Source organism: Schistocerca cancellata, chromosome 8, assembly GCF_023864275.1.
Source record: "Schistocerca cancellata isolate TAMUIC-IGC-003103 chromosome 8, iqSchCanc2.1, whole genome shotgun sequence".
In the NCBI taxonomy this organism is placed as follows: Eukaryota; Metazoa; Arthropoda; class Insecta; order Orthoptera; family Acrididae; genus Schistocerca; species Schistocerca cancellata.
In genome coordinates, this window is record NC_064633.1 from 592,046,938 (window position 1) to 592,064,780 (window position 17,843).

Consider the following 17,843-nt stretch of genomic DNA (forward strand, 5'->3'; position numbering starts at 1 on the left):
ATTTACAGATCCATATCACGAACGTCTATTTGCAGTAAGATTTGGGATCATAAAATGTTTTCAGACATTAAGAATCACCCCGAAGAAAAGGATTTATTGACAAACAGCCAACACGGATACAGAAAATATCGTTCTTGTGAGACTCATCTAGTTCTTTATTCTCACAAAGTAATGAGTACCATCGACAGGGTAACTGATTTGATATTTTTAGATTTAAGAAGGCTTTAGATACCCTATATCACAAGCAAATTTTAAAGAAATTGTGTGGCTACAGAGTAGCAGTTGTGAGACCGTATTCGTGATTTCCTGTCAGTAACTGACGGAAAGTCATCGAGTAAAACTAAAGTAATATCTGGCTTCACACAAGCAGGCGTTAAAGACCTTCTGCTGTTCCTGATCTACGTAAACGCTTCATAAGACAATCTGAGCAGCCCTCTTACACTGTTTGCAGGTAATTCTGTCATTTACCGCCTTTTAAGGTCACCAAATGATCAAAACCAGTTCCAAAATAATTTAGACAAAACATCTGAGTAGTGCAAAATGGGCAATTGATTCTAAATAATGGAAAGTGCGAGGTTATCTAGAGGAGTGCTAAAAGCAATCCGCTTAATTTCTGTTACACGACAAGCCAGACAAATCTAAAGGCCGTGAATTCAATTAAATACTTAGATATTGCTGTTACAAGTAACTTAAAGTGGAACAATCTCAAAGACAATGTTGTTGGAAACGTGAATCAAGGACTGCGTTTTATAGTGTTCTGACTATAAAGATGAAACAGGTCTACTAAGGTGATTGAACATACTATGCTTCTCCGTCCTCTTATGAAGTACTGCTGCGCGTTGTAGGACCCGCATCAGACGGAACTGACGGCGGACATTAAAAAAAAGGCGAAAAATGGTAGCTGATTTTGTATAATCGCGAAACAGGGAAAATGTGACACGGGTATCATACACGAACTGGGGCGCCAATCATTAAAACAAAGGCGCTTTTCTTCAGGGCCGGACCTTTTCATAAAATTTCAGTCATCAACTTTCTCCTCTGAATGTGAAAACATTTCGTTGGCGCACATTTAGAGAGGGAGAAATGCCTTTTGTAATAAAACAAGAGAGAACAACTCTTACAGGGAAAAAATTAAGTGTTCGGGTTTCCCGCGTGCTGTGCGATAGTGGAATGGTAGTGAAATAGCTTGAAGGCGGTTCCATGGTCACTCCGGGCACTTAGTTTTGAAGTGCAGACTAATCATGTGGACGTATATTTGCTAATGAAAGTTTGAGGAGCGTAAAAATTTCAGAGTGAGTTGGGTTGGTGTTGGTTGGGGGAAGAGACCAAACAGCGAGGTCATCGGTCTCATCGGATTAGGGAGGGAAGTCGGCCGTGCCCTTTCAAAGCAACCATCCCGGAATTCGCCTGGAGCGAATTAGGGAAATCCCGGAAAACCTAAATCAGGATTTCCGTACGCGGGATTGAACCCTCGTCCTCCAGAATGCGAGTCCAGTGTGCTAACCACTGCAGAGTGAGTGCAGTTAGTAGTTCCAGGTGGAAGTAGGTTGCATTAATTAGGCATAGAGACGATATACCAGTGGGGAGAGCTGCACGAAGACAGCTTTCAGACTGCGTAACATCACATTTCAGAGCCTTGTTCGTGATTACACTGTTTATCTTCGGCGTACGTTTCCACATGACACAACACTCAAAAGAAACTACTTCAGATAATACTTCCTATCACTTACATGAACTTCCGTTCTTAAAATACTTCTCTGAAAAGCTTCTCTAGCTGCTCTCAATCCCCATGTAGGATCCTGGTCATTTGTTCTGCTCTCAGTCAATTCTCTGCAAAAATTTCAAAGCTATTTTGACAGAATTAGCGTCTCATTTGAAACGTGAGCTATGTGAAAGAATACCAACCTTTCACATTGTTTACTGAATTGAAAGACCCACACTGTGATGCTAAAACGGCAAAACAGAGTATCTGTTAACTTTTGCTACTTCTGTTGCAAGTGACATTACAATGGAGTGACTTACGCACGTCAGCTGGGTGGTTCCAGGAACGTACAGATGTATTTTATTGTCAAGTTTTCCATTTGTGTCACTGAGTCAGACGATAGCCGTAATGGCGATCTTGAAATATATACGATTGCTTATTTTCTTATGACATATATTATATTAATACTACAATGAGCGTATTCAGTTTCTGTTGTCAGAACTCCACTTTCATGAAACACAGTGAGAAAATTATGGAAATCTTAAGAGTTAGTCTCATTCAGATTTTCTTTTGTTCTGGTTGTGGGAGACAAAGCTATTCCTTTTGTATTTGTTCGGATTGTTGGCAGTGACGAATAAATTATTTGAAGGTCCCGACGTGTACTCCTTACTGTGATCCAAACAGAGAAATGTATTTTCAAAAGAGTGGAAAAAGTGTCATTTATCGATGCTTCACCATTACAGCTTCCCTCACGCTATTTTCGGTGTTTAATTTTCGTCCATTATACAAGGTGATTCATGAAGATATATAGATGTTTGAATGTGTTATTCTGCATGTAAAACAAAAGAAAAATTTCATACAAACATAGGTCTTCAAATGTTTAGTTACGGAGTTATCGCTAGTAAAATATTTTGCCTGAAATTAGCAAAAATGGTTCAAGTGGCTCTGATGACTATGGGACTTAACTTCTGAGGTCATCAGTCCCCTAGAACTTAGAACTACTTAAACCTAACTAACCTAAGGACATCACAAACATCCATGCCCGAGGCAGGATTCGAACCTGCGACCGTAGCGGTCGCTCGGTTCCAGACTGTAGCGCCTAGAACCGTTCGGCCACCCCGGCCGGCTGAAATTAGCAACTTCGCTAATATGAAGCCCTCGCAAAACAGTACGAGGTTAAAGTAAAGCACGATTTCCATTTATTTTGTTGTTATTGATCTGATGCATCAAACAAAACATGTCCCAGACGTGTATTAGCAGTAGTTTCCCAATACATCCAGAGAAGCATTATACAAGTTAGTGAGTTGTTTCAGTCGTTTCCTGACCTTGAAACGAGCTGGTTTCCTGTATTGTTCAGTGAAGGAACATAATGACTACAGCATATTTAACTGAGACCACGTAGTAACTGAGCTGTCTGTAGATTATATTTTCCCCAGAAATGGACTGGTCATGGTGCCACACGTTTGTGGCCGCCCACATCGACCGATTTATCAGCAATTGATTTTTGTGTATGGGGATGGATAAAAGACATAGTTTACGAAGATAAAGTCAATACACGTGAGACATTACTTAATAGCATTATAAACGCAAAAGGCGAAATCAAGAACAACCCTGTGGAACTCGAACAAGGAACAAAATCTGCTGTTACATGTGCAGTTAAATGCATTGAACACGGTGGAGACATTTTTGAACATTTATTGTGAATGTATTGTGAAACTGTATGTATACTGTACGAGTTCCTGAACAGTGAGCTTTGTTTATTTCCGGTTTCACATGAATACTCGTGTGCTATCGTATTAATAAAGACAGACTATCTGAAACATTCATACAGTTTCTGTTAACGTTATTACCATAATTTTTCCAAAATTATACTCTATACAACTTCTATCGAAAAATTTGAGCAGTTGTCAGGAATTTAAAAATCAAACAGGGACAAGTAGCTAATAAATTAAAATTTTTACCAAATTACGTCTTAGCTCTCTGGATGGTCTGGAAAACTACTGCAGATACACATCTGTGACATATTTTACTAGATTCACCAGATAAATAACAACAAAGTAAATAGAAACCGTGCTTTAATTTAACGTCGTACAGTTTTGTGGCGGCTTCATATTAGCAAATTTGATAAATTTCAGCCAAAATCTATTATTAGCTGTAACTCTGTAACTAAACATCTGCGGACCTATGTTTATATGAGCTTTTTCATACTAACGTCCACAAAGAAGGGGTGCCATTATGCCCAACTGACAGCAACATTAGGGCACCTACGTATTTGCTGGCCAAATATAGCAGCAGAATTACTAAACCCTTGTGCGGGTAAATGCTCTCATCACGTTCGTAATTCTGTGTATTTCTGAAAACGTCTCGACAACGTCAAGCAGAAAGACTCAGATATCCTGGTGAGTTTTGACATTGTATCATTATTCACCAGGGTGCCTCTTCGAGATTCAGTTGTGCTTGTTGCACAGAAATTTGATGAGAAGATGACCGAACTTTCCAAGCACGTTCTAAACTCCACGTATTTTCTCTTTAATGGAGAACACAATGAACAAAGACAAGGAGTCGCAATGGGGGGGGGGGGGCACTTTCACCTGAGGTCGCGACCTTCTCTATGGAGTACTTCGAGGAGGAAGACCTGGCGTCGTCCAAATGGTTACATACTTGTCTTCTACGTTATGTGTATGACACGTTCGTTATCTGGCCCCATGGAAAGGACAAGCTCCTAGACTTCCTTACACACTCCATACATCCGAACATCAAATTCACTATAGAGACCGAAGCAGAAGGAAGATTATTATTCCTGGACGTCATGGTCAACAGAAGAGCAGATGGCACCCTGGGCCATTGGGTGTACAGGAAGAAAACGCCCACCGACCTGTATTTGCAAGCGGATAGCTGCCACTACCCTGCTCAGAATAATGGAGTGCTAAAAACACTGGTGCACAGGGCACGCACCATCTCTGACGCAGAGTGTCTGACCCAAGAGCTGGAACACCTCAAAACTCTATTCTGGAAAAACGGGTACTAGGAATGGCATATCAGACGCGCTTTCCGCCCCACCCCCCACCCTCCCTACAGTACAACGTGTGGAGACGGAAGGAGTCACGGAGAAATAGATAGCCACTTCTATGCTGATACATCAACTGAGATTGCGGCTACAACCTCAGCAGAGCATGGGAACCAGCACTGAGTCAAATTAAAAAGACGCTCAGCAAAGGAAACGAACGGGCAACTATGGCAGATGAGGTAGTTACACCGACGCCACCACAGACGCCGACGCCAGAGTCTCACCGACCGCTGACGCGTGGGCGCCTCACGAGGGGAGGGTATTTAAGACGGCCGCCCACCCTCAGGACCTCAGTTAGTCAGCGCACCTGACGATGGCGACAAGTCTGATCGCCGAAACATTGTGCCCGTTGGACACTATGGACCGGCAGTACACCCGTGGACACAATGTTGGGAATGAGTCACCATTCTGCGGTGCAACAGTTGCAAAGCACCACAGAAAACGTGAGTTCCGTTTCCAAAATTTATCTACAGATTCCTGACACCATGATTTCACCCACTAATTTGACTAGTAATCAGACCTTAGATTCTGGTGTTGAGGACGCTACTGATTTGCCCACGGCTGATGTGCACAATTCAAAACTTGATTGGTTATCGAATGAGCTCAACGATTTCCCTACTTCTTACACAATTAATCTGATTGCCAACAGTATGTCAGAAGAAAGAATAGTGCAAAGTGCTCGGTCTGTTCTTTCAAATCCGTCGGATTTTATTAGCGGTGATGGTGCATATAGTGGAACACATGAGACGTACTTAGTTGTAGATCGTTTCCACACCACAAAACACAACACAGGTGACACTCGACGCATCAGTTGAAAAGAATACGGAAGTGACACTTCAAAATCTCATGCAAATCATGGCTAACTTGAATACACAGTTACGACGAGAAATACCAGAATTACAACTTGACAAAACGAATCAGTTACGACAATAAATGCCAGAAATATAGGTTGACACCGCCACTCAGTTCAATGGACGATTTAATAAAAATGAACAATTTTCCAGCATACGTGACGAGCTTGCCGGCCGCGGTGGTCTAGCGGTTCTAGGCGCGCAGTCCGGAACCGCGTGACTGCTGCGGTCGCAGGTTCGAATCCTGCCTCGGGCATGGATGTGTGTGATGTCCTTAGGTTAGTTAGGTTTAAGTAGTTCTAAGTTCTAGGGGACTGATTACCACAGTAGTTAAGTCCCATAGTGCTCAGAGCCATTTGAACCATTTTTGTGACGAGCTTCAATAATACACAGAAATGACTGGTAACCGTTTTAAACAAATAGATAGAGATATTAAGGCCAGTGGAAAACGTCTTTGCGATAAAATTTAAGCTACAGCCAGGCGATGCACAGACAGTACCAAACCTGTGAGAGATGATGTTAATGCTTTAAGACATCAATGTACTGAAACTTATAAAAAGCTTACAAATGAAATCCAATCAGTTAATGAACGATTAGATCAACAAGACACTCGATTAGATGCTCATCTTAAAGTTCACACAGAGATCTCAGAAAAGCGATACCAAGACTTTCTCCAGAAACTCACTGTCGAAAACAGTCAGTTTTTACAGCCATTATCAGTACAAAAACTGGAAGTAGAACAGCAGTTGCTCGCTAGTGTTACAACTCATGTTGACGTTCGTATAAATTCCGTTACAGACGAGGTTAATAGAGTGAAACAATCACAGAACCAAATACAGACAGATGCAACTGATTTCAAAACCACTGTTGACACACGAATCCAAAACTTTGAAGAGAGATTCATGGATAACATTGGGTCGTTAATCTCTTGTATGGAACAATTAGAGCTGGTGTCGGATCATGACATAATTAAGGCAGAATTAAAAAGGATGACCAAAACTACACATATACTACAGAAGCATGTCGACGCTTTAGATTAAAACAATTCCAAACACATTCTTACGCTCACGGAAAAGTGTGATGAGCTATCTGAAAGATTAAAAACACTTGAAAATGAAACCGAAAATAGATTAGACGACTCAGCTCCCATTCCGTTCACTGAATCTCAAGGATGTCAGTTCGAATGGTTCAAATGGCTCTGAGCACTATGGGACGTAACATCTATGGTCATCAGTCCCCTAGAACTTAGAACTACTTAAACTGAACTAACCTAAGGACACACACAGCACCCAGCCATAACGAAGCAGAGAAAATCCCTGACTCCGCCGGGAATCGAACCCGGGCGTGGGAAGCGAGAACGCTACCGCACGACCACGAGATGCGGGCAAGAATGTCAGTACATGCAGCAAACATTATACCAGCTTTGTGCACATAACAGTTCGGCACATAGGAAAGTTAACTGTTTACATCATGGAGTAGACAATATCAGAAAATTTTCTCCACGTAATCAGTTTCAAACTGACATTCCAAAGCAACAGCCACCTACTTTTCAACCTCACAATAATATGAGCAGACTACAAAGAGTGCGTGACTTTGATACAAGCCAGTAATCGCACAAACAGTATTTACGCTGACGAACACTCTAAAAATCTACGACACGAAGGATTCGACTGTTAACGTTTATTATCTGCCTCGAAATTCAAAATATTTACATATAAACGCACAGATCTGCATCCCCTTGATTGGGCGCAGCAAATGTTCATTTTCGCCGCCACCAAACTGGCCAGTGACACAAAAGCTCGAATTTATCTGCAGCTTTTTAGTGGGAGAACCTTCGATTCGTATGAGACCGGTAGCAAGACATTGTCACTCCGTCGAAGAGTTCAAAATGCTTTTCTATCATCGCATTGGTCGAAAACGACTCAGCGAGGTATGAAAGACCAGATAATCAGTTTACATATTTTGAACAACTCCAGCTTTCCAACTATCACCTAGTTTTTTGAATATGTGGCTCAACAAAACCAGTACCTCACCGAAGCGTACAGCCAATCTGCACACATACAATTACGCATATCAAAACTTCCGCGTTCATTCCGAATTTCCGTTCTCACCGTACGGCAAAAGGAAAGCATTTCAGCTTTCACGGACTTAATACAATTATTAGAAATTCAGCAATCGGACAACGCATTTCTCAATAAAAACTTTAATAACAGCAATCAAGATGACAACTCATTCAGTTACAACGAGCAATCCCGCCCATTCCATAGCAAGAGAAGTAAACGATTTGGTTCCGATAACGATTTTCATGAAAATTCTAATAAGAGACAACATTTTGACAACCAGTACATTCAACAGCAGCAACTATATCAGAATTTCGACGTCAACAATGACATTTTCCATTCGCAATTCTTGCCGCAGCCACAGCAGCCCGGAAATATCCAACAACAATCCGGTAGACGAGCAGAACCGAAGGTCAATGTGCCATCATCCAACTTTCCCAGTTCAGCCCAGTCCAGTAATTTTACACAACCGCAAGGGAATAACTTCTCCCACAAAAACCATTGGTCACAGTCACATCGACAAGATCAACAGCAAAGAAATTTTCACCACAAGCATGAAGGGAATAATCAACAACTTAAGTGTAATTTTGGCTACATCAACATTCATCACAATCAGCCCTAGCAGTCTCAGTTCATTCTTAAGGGACCTAATGTTCGTTTCCACATTCACGTTTCATCCATAGACAGTGCCTGAAACCTGTTTGTCAGACGCACCGGGGAGGCTTTCTTATCAGCCTCCGGGGCCGTCTTTCGCTGCCTGCCACGCCTTGGAACGACCTCCAAATCAACCACAGGCTAGGGCTCAGCCCCACTGCGGGCAGCAACCGGGGCAACCACAGCGGCAGACCGAGCTGGGGACAGACGGGACGAGGTTGACATCCCCTTGATACCCAAGTCCGGCTCCCCACAGTGGTGCCCATTGGCAACAGCCTCAACCTGCGCGACTGAAGTCAGTGCCGCTTGCAGCCCTCATCCGAACACAGCAGTCACAGTCCCTGACCATTCTAATCGATGTTGAACAACAGTTGCTGAAACACGAGTCCGTGCCTAGATAACGTAAGGGAAACACGCAAAGAATGTATGAACTAACTTGTATAAATGACTAAACGACTGCCTGAATTTACGATTACAGTAACTAAAACTCGAAATTACACCTCCTATACGAAACTCACACGCAATTTAAGTAAGAATCTACGAAGTAAACACTAAAGCTCGATGCTAAAACTCTCAAATACTATAATACGCCCGAAATGTATGAATTGAACAATGCAAGTACCCAGAAAGACGCAAAGAAATTAAGAATTAAGCTATGTAACAAATAAGTAAGCTAGTGGTATACGACTTGCTGCTGGCAGCTGCTTATCCAACGGCGACAGGGAGCACACTGGCTGTGACCAACCGACACTGGCCGTTAAAAACAAGAACAGAAGACAGACGAATACGCGAATTTACACTATTCAGGTACTAAAGCGCGATGCTACAACTCTCAAATACTATAATATGCCCAAAATTTATTAATTAAACAATGCAAGTACCCAAAAACACGCAAAGAAATTAAGAGTTAAACTGTGTAACTAATAAGTGAGCTAAGAGTATACGACTTGCTGCTGGCAGCTGCTTATCCAACGGCGGAAGGGAGCAAATGTTTACATCAGTATTTACAATATGAATAACACATATTATCTAATCATTACAATATTATACTAAAGATAGTAAAAATAATTGAGCTCTTGAGCAAGCTGGTGCTCTGGTGCATAAGTAGCATGTGTAAAATATGGCTGTCATATACAAAATGTTCTAAATTCATGTTGTTATAAGGTGGATAACATCAGTGATGCTAAGAGTAAAGTATATCGACATGGATCGATGAAAAATCTTCAGTTTCGAATGTAGTCATGATGAACATCTAAGTACCAATGTCCTGAAGATAACCAACTTTGGGTGGTGGTAAATATGGTGCCAGCTACCTACTGTACCTTCGTACTGGGGTGATACTTGGCTACTTTGGAAAGATAAGGAAATAGGAAAGGATATAAGTAACTTTTATGGTCTGTAAAAAATATTGTCCACGTACAAGTGGATCCCTCACAGTGGGAATGATGACTGTAGGTTCAGCTGAGGTTCATAGATATCTTTTATGCTTTGTTGGATCATATATTATTTACCAAATATGTACGTTAATACTACACTGCGGCTTTTTAGGTTTGACAGTCCGTACTACACGTATCACTTAAAGCAACTCTTTCTGTGTGTTCGTAAAACCGACGCTGCTTCATAGAAAATGAGACGTTACGTTCCACTTTATGAGACCATTGCTCATTGTGACACGTGAAATACACAACAGAGGTCACACAGTTTTCGCATTATCTCGATTTAACGAAATAAAAATAGAATTTCGTTTATTTGGTGCAACATCATCATCCAATTAAAATTTTCCGACGCTCTTTAAACGCTCATTATCGTCTCGAAACAGAAAATGAGTTAAATACACAGAAATTATTTATTAACTCGTCGTTTTTTTTCTCTACTTAACCCCGTTGTCAACAGGCTGTAGCGAGAATAATCTGACACCTAAATGAGAAGCAACTGCTACCATAAAGCCTGTTATAGTCGTAAATTTTAAAACAATGTGATTCGAGGAAAATGCTTATCCATAGATTTCATTGTGTCGAATAGCTCGTTACCATCTCTAAATGCTCTATAAGTTAAGTACCGAAAAATTATTTATTATATCGTTAGTTCTCCGCTTAACATGGTTTTCAACAGGCATTAGTGAGCTTATCCTGACAATTACTTGGTTAATAATACCTACACAGAAGCCTGCAACACGCGTAAGTTTCAAAACATCGTCATTCGAGGAGATACTGGCTGAAAACTACTACGTTGTAGTACGACAACTACTTCACCGAGTTAAACACGCATTTATCCTCAAACAGAAACTTTGCTGAATCCAAATAGGAGAAAAAGAAGATTTAAATTTAATATCCATTAGAACCTGACTTCACATGGGACAGAACACAGGAGTGGATTGGGGAAAAGTAGGGAAGGAAATCTAAGGTGTCGTTTCTGAAGGAACTGTCCCAGCATTTGCCTTAAGCAGTGTATGGGAATAACACAAAATCTCGATGAGGAGGCCCAGACATTCGTAAGAGCCGTGCTTCCAAAAGTGAATTGTTTATACTATATTCCAGTCTTCCACCACATTAATCCTAGTTAATACTAACGTAATAATGGCAAAGTTATTCTCTGCATCGTTAATTTAAGTGGAGTTCAGTTAATGGTAACCGCTCTACAAATATACTGGTATTCTTGACACACAAAAGCGACAAAATTGGTTCATAACCAACAATACAAGGAAAGTTTCTTTAAGGTAGAATCGTAAGGATTACTGAACTGCTTAAAGAATGATCACAAACATTTGGTGAATGACGCAGCCAGCGATAAATACTTTAAATGTTTTATTTCGCCACAATAGGATGTTATAGGCTACCATGTCCATCTTCGGATAGCTAATATTTTCACGTACCTACATGTTTTGATCATAACAAATCTTCTGCTCCTACAGTGCACAATAATATTATTTTGAGTATTTAGTGCCACTTTACAAGTTTTTTCATTAGTGCAAACACTCTAAAGAGTTTGCATTACTTTTAGGTATAATATAAAATAGTTGTATTCACTCACATAAGTTCCATTTAATATCTCAATATATTTAGCACTCAGCAGTATCAAAAACGTGTGATTAAAGTTCTTGTGAAAGCAAAGTATAACGAATCTGACATAACAGTCGACATTGGATATGGTTTACCTAATTTGTAGACAAAAGTTTACAAAACATGTAATTAAAATAGATATGTAAACAAGGATATATTTATATTTTTAATATATGTAAAACATTGGAAAATAATTTCTTCTCCAATGACTAAGCACTGTATAAATCATATGACAATAATCAAATCTAAGCAGGATAGTGTCGAAAACAATATAGAAACAGGTCTGATAACACATGACATATTTGTCGAGAGAAAAGCGTTAAATATTCGGCTTACGTTTCTGTTTGTTTCTTCCTCTCTCAAATTTCAGCTTTCTGTTTCATTTTCAACCTTTGCATCAAATAAATTACTGGTATTACAAATTAATATGCTTCAACACATATTTATTATATATAATTATAAAAAGAATTTCCAATATTGGCGACCTTGGATGAATCATTTATTTGCATATAGTCTGAAGGGGAGAGAAGTGTTCACCCTGAGCTTTCTTCAATGACTAGAAATCTTTCATCACAAGAGCACATAACATTCATTAAGAGGAATTTTTTATGTTGTCATTTAAAGGCATATGGGTGTTCTATGTTCCTTGGTAATTTTCAGAGGCTCTTCCTGTTCATGAAAAACCACCAGCAGATAGCCTCACCACATTGTGTTCATTATACTTTTGCTCTATTCATTAACATGGTCACACAATGTCACTGTAGAGGCCCTGAAAAATGCCAATAGACCAATCGCCCTTTTAAGTCAGTGATCTATAGGATATGATAGCTTGTTTATCTAATTTATTGAATTGATGCCAAGGGTTTCAGTTCTCACAGCATTTTAAAAAATAGCAAGAAGACTAGAAAACAAAGACTCATAGAAGGAAAATACTTGCTCTTATTACATCTAAGCCATGTGCAATAATTTTTCGGCGCTTATAAAAAAGGTAGCCGAGAGTAAAAACATTTGGAAAGTAATATGTACATGAAATGAAGGCTCCCTCTCGATTTAAGATTTCACACATCATAATCTACACATATTACTAAAGTCAGTTACTTCATCACGTATTTCTGTCTGTATAAGACGGTTGGTCTCAGATACAACATCAGGAATTTTGACGATTTTCATGGATAGTCAGACTGATTAACTACGAAGGTTTGTGTAAATAATTTACTATCCCTATGGCAGAGAAGTCGGCTGGCCGCAGATAGTGTTACCTGTGCACAATTTAGATAGGCAACTAATATATGTTTAAAGCAAGTAACATTTCCCTAATTAGCATCACAGCGCTTCACAGAGTACAGATCTACTTCAAGCACACGCAAAGCCAAGTGTGAAAATTGTCTTTGTTCATCCAGCTGCAGTTTAGTGGTGAAATATTAAAGCAGTGCGACAGGTCTCACTTATGTTTCTGGTGAAATGTCTGAACAGTGCTAGACAGACTCACTTTAAATTACACGATTTTAATTTGTCAAAATTTTCACAGCCAAACGAAGAATTATAAGTGGGCAAATGGGGGTATCAAACTGACAAACGTGAAGTCTAATGTCGGAAAGAAGGATTGAATTACTTTAAAGTAAATATGCAAATTAAGAAAAAGTTAATGATTTGAGGGAAAATGACACAGTGAATTTTTGACGAAATATTCATGGGAAAATGAAGAGTGGGAAATGGAGGAATTGTGTATAGAGCTAACCAGCCTGTAGTCGAATGTAGCAAAAAAAAAAAAAAGTAAATAATCGATTGATAGTAATCAATGCAATTAAAGACAACTTCATTAGTTTGTTGAGGGAATGCTTAAAAATTTCACGAACAGCTGCTGATATCCTTCCAAATTAAGTGTCAAAAAGTTATATCTTCAATGTGTTGCTATTTTACGCAATAAAGATTATATTGGTGTGATATTTAACTGTCAATAAATCTTTCTTCGAATCAGGTTCAAAATTTAAGAAATTACGAGAGCAGAAGAGGCTGGGGAGGCAAATGAGGTGTTAGAAAGTTCACCGAGTCACAGTCATTTTGCGTAAAAATGTTGTGTTGCCAGGATATTTGAATTCCGAAATGCATTCTTTCGAATAAGATAGTAAATTACGACACCACCAGAAGAGCAGGCACGAGAAAGGCAAATGAAGTGTACTATGAAAGTGGTTATTACTGCAATAGAACACGAACAGATACCTGAGCACATTCGAGAAAAATGTATCTTTTCAAAGGGTAGATATTTTGCGGATAAAACGATACAATTGTGGGGTGATTAATTGTGAAAATGGTTTCCTTCAAATCAAGTACCAAATTCAGGACATTTCGTGACCAGACGACACTAGAGAAGCAAACAATGTGTCAATAATCATGCTTTGAGTACAACAATTAAAAATTTTAAAAAATTGAAACAAATTCAGTTAAATTTTGTTGTGAAATGATTCGTCTACAAGTAAGTAACAAAATATATAAATATTTGACCTGTGATTGAATGATGCTGGAAAACCATGAACGCCAAATGGGGTGCATCAGACGTTTTTCTATTTCATTTTATTTTTCTTACTGTTAGAGATATCATTTAACAAAATATTTCTGGGCTACCTGGGGCTATTCTAATTTCTCTTGAACAAAATTTCTAATGAAACCGATGAACGCAACTTGTGTGTGTGTGTGTGTGTGTGTGTGTGTGTGTGTGTGTGTGTGTGACAGAGACAACGCGACAGAAAAGTGCCATGAGGTGTGAGGGACCGCTTGGGAGACGGAGGGAACAGCGACAGAGACATATGGCGGGCTGGCCTATCTGCGCTCGCAGTCGGGTACACTTGTTGACGGAGGTCTACACAGTATCTGTGCCGGCAGAGATAAGCGGCGCGGCCTGGCGTGCGCTGCCCACAGAGCGCGGCCCAGATTTGGGGCTCGGCACGCGATCCGTATTGTGCCGCCCCGTGCGTGCTCGCTGCCCGCCTCACACGTGCATGCACTGCGGGTAGCCGCCACAAAGGACTCAAAGGGTAGATGGGCACCACTGTGCGTTACGGGGCTGTCTATAACACACTCTGCAAAATACAGAGTGAAACGGGCCTGTTTAGTTTCGCGAATAGATCACTCTAATGTCAATGTATTGGGATGTAAGAGAAATACTTTTCTATGTGACAAAACTTTCAGAAGCGTACCATTAGCGATCCATGTAGGTTTTGATGCTATTGGTATTGAAAGATGGTGTTCAAAATAGCATGTCATAAATATTGTTTCACAGGCGCTGCTAAAATAGCATTTCGTTTGCAATCAGTAGATCCCAAAGAATTTACACCTGCAATGATATTTTACAGAGATACAAGGCTCCTTTATCGTAGATGCTATCTCATTTTCTACATACACCAACGGCCATTGAGACCACATCACCACAGAAACAGCGAAACAATGAAAGTAAAAGCCAGCAAGTAAATCAATTTATTACTTGGTTTAATGAGAAACGAAGAATACATGTGAGTTTTATTTGTACCAACATTATCTATTTTAAATCATTTGTCATTTGGTTCCCTGCATTTTACCACTGCTACCTTCAGAATTTCAAAGAGAGTATTCCCGTGAACATTGTCAAAAGCTGTGTCAAGGCCACAAATGTGTAAATATAGGTCTGTCTTTCCTTAACCTATCTTCTATGATAAGTCATAGGGTCAGTATTGCCTTGCATGTTCCTACATTTCTCCGGAAGCCAAACTGATCTTCCTAGAAGTCTCCTTCTATCAGTTTTTCTATTCTTTTCTGAACAACCATGTCTTGTGAAACTGATCGTTCGGTAACTTTGACACCTGTCCACAACTGCTTTCTTTGGAATAGGAATACTACATTCTTCTAAAAGCCGAAGGGTTTTTCGCTTATCTCACACATCTTCCACAACAAATGGAAGAGTTTCGACGATTTACAGCAGGACTTTGGAACGTAAAATGTGTTTGAACATTATAAATTTCCTCGAAGTAAACGGTTTACTTACATACAGCCAACACTGATTCAGAAAATGTCCATGTGAAACACAATTACCTCTTCATTCACTCAAATTATTGACTACTGTCGGCAGTGATTTCAAAATGATTTCATGCTTCTACGTTCCCAGAACGTTCAAAACTGAAAGCTTTTTTGTGATAGCCCATTTAGCTGTTACAGAGAAGGACACTCATGTTGTGTGGTTATTTCTAACGAAACGATGCGACTGGTGACATGGCGTCAGCTCTTAATTTGCTTTTAATTTTGTACTGGCTTAGTAAAATAGAACATAATTCACTAACTGCAAATCGAGAATAGCCATAGTGATCGCTCTCATTTTGTAAGGATATGTGGACAAAAGCAACTGTTCATTTAATAAAATAGCAGATCTCAAGTCCTCCAACTCTAGTCATCGACAAGCATGGAAATAATAGTTAACTTGTTGGCTCCATGCGAGACACTACCCACCCGACTTCACTTTGTAGTCTGATGAAAGCAGTTCATAATAACCTGAAGAAGAAGTGCAGATTCAGTTCAAAAACGGCATCCTTGAATTAAGCAAGGAGAGTTTCACGATACACACATAGTGTTCAACCAGTTGAGATTGTTCTAACATTCCAATACACTGTCCCCTAAATAGAATCAGATTTTCACCGTTGACTTCATTGTTTCTTGAATGTCCTCTACTTTTCATGAAAATGTCTCGATTTCGATTCGACGCTGTTGAGAATTTTCTTAAGGGAACTCTTTTATTCCCTGTAACTACAATTGGATGTATATATACTATACTGTGTACTTCTCCATGTCTTTTATGTAACTTATACTTTCCCAGAGCAATGCAACCTCTCACGTGTATCGGAATGTACACCATGTGGTGTAGGGTTACAAAACCAGTGAGAGTACAGATCAACCGAGAAGGGAATTCATTACATTAATTAACAGAATCGTGAACGGCTCCGCAGTTGTAAGAGACAAAGCACGTTAAAGAGGAAAATGCAAACAGCCGGGCCTCTGGCCTAACCGTCATTTTATTGACGAAGCAGTGATTGAAACTAATGAAAATCTGGAAAAACGTAATTACAGTTAAGTCAGAAACAATTACAAATTTAAACTATACTGATGACTTTAAAATATTTCCAGACACGATAGAGGACGTAAATTCTTTGTTAAACGGACTCGAGCGTATATTGAAAATAGAATATGAAAGGATAGTTAACAGAAAAAAGAGACGGATAGTGCAATGTAATGAAATCATGCCAGATGGTGCTGCGTAATTGGATCAGGAAGTGAGGTTCTAAATATAGTACAAAAGAAGCAATTAAAGCTGAGTGATTAAAACACTATATAAAATGGTGGCTTCCAAAAGGAAGAGGAACAATTCTTTAAACTACGAATGTGATAGTACTGAATATCCATTTCAGTAAATGAAATGAAATGGTTCCACAGACCTTTTCAAGTCTGAAGCATCTATGATGTACATATGCAAACTGAAGAGACAAATAAAAATCTGTACAAAGACCAGGATTCCAACCCAAGTCTCCTACTCACGTTTCCATTCATTTTTATTTTTGGTTTGTTTGCTACAGTTACATCATTTTTTCTTACAAAACGCATGGGGTCATTCGGGATTGGAACCCGGTACCTTCTGCACCAAAAGCCAGAATCAAACCTTTCAAAAAGTTGCCTCCATCAGCCAGGTTTCAGTGCCTTTGATAGGTATGTGCATGTTCCGATAATGAAACAGTGGTATTGAAGAGAAGAAATAAATAGAATGCTGTCATTCTTCCGACTTCAGAAAGTAATCAAATTCCTTCAGTAAAGATAAATGGGAACTAAATTAGGCATGTAATACTCCTGCGTGAATAGAATGTGTTTCTTTTCACAAGAAGAGATACATATGTCCCGAACATCATGGAGTAAAGGAACTATATCTCATGAAAAAAAAATCTTCTATTTAAATAAAAACACTCTTCGGTTGCTGAAGGTTTATCTTCCAAACAACTACAAGTGAAACATGGTTTTTGAGCAAATTTATATTTATCCAGATATTGGTAATTCGTTTGCTCATTTGGCAGATGCGCTAAACGCTACCCTATCTTGAGACTGGATTTATACAACAGAACGGACTACCTTAGCAAACTTCTCTCTGTAATCCAGATTCGCATTGACAGTTTAGGACTGAGGAGGGCGGTCTGTTAGTGCAGTCCGTACAGCTTTGCAAATCACAGCCTCGGGGTGGGGTAGCGATTAGCACATACGTGTAGTAAGAAGAAGTCCCAGGTTCTAAACCCAGTCTTGGTGCAAATTTTCATTCGTCGCATCAGCCTACAAATATAGATATCCATTTAAGGGTCTAAAACTGTTTTTCTGAAGTCAGTAGCCCTTAATATAAGTGAAATTTGTATTATAACAGGTACAGGCAAGAGGAGAAAAGGGAATTTTGAA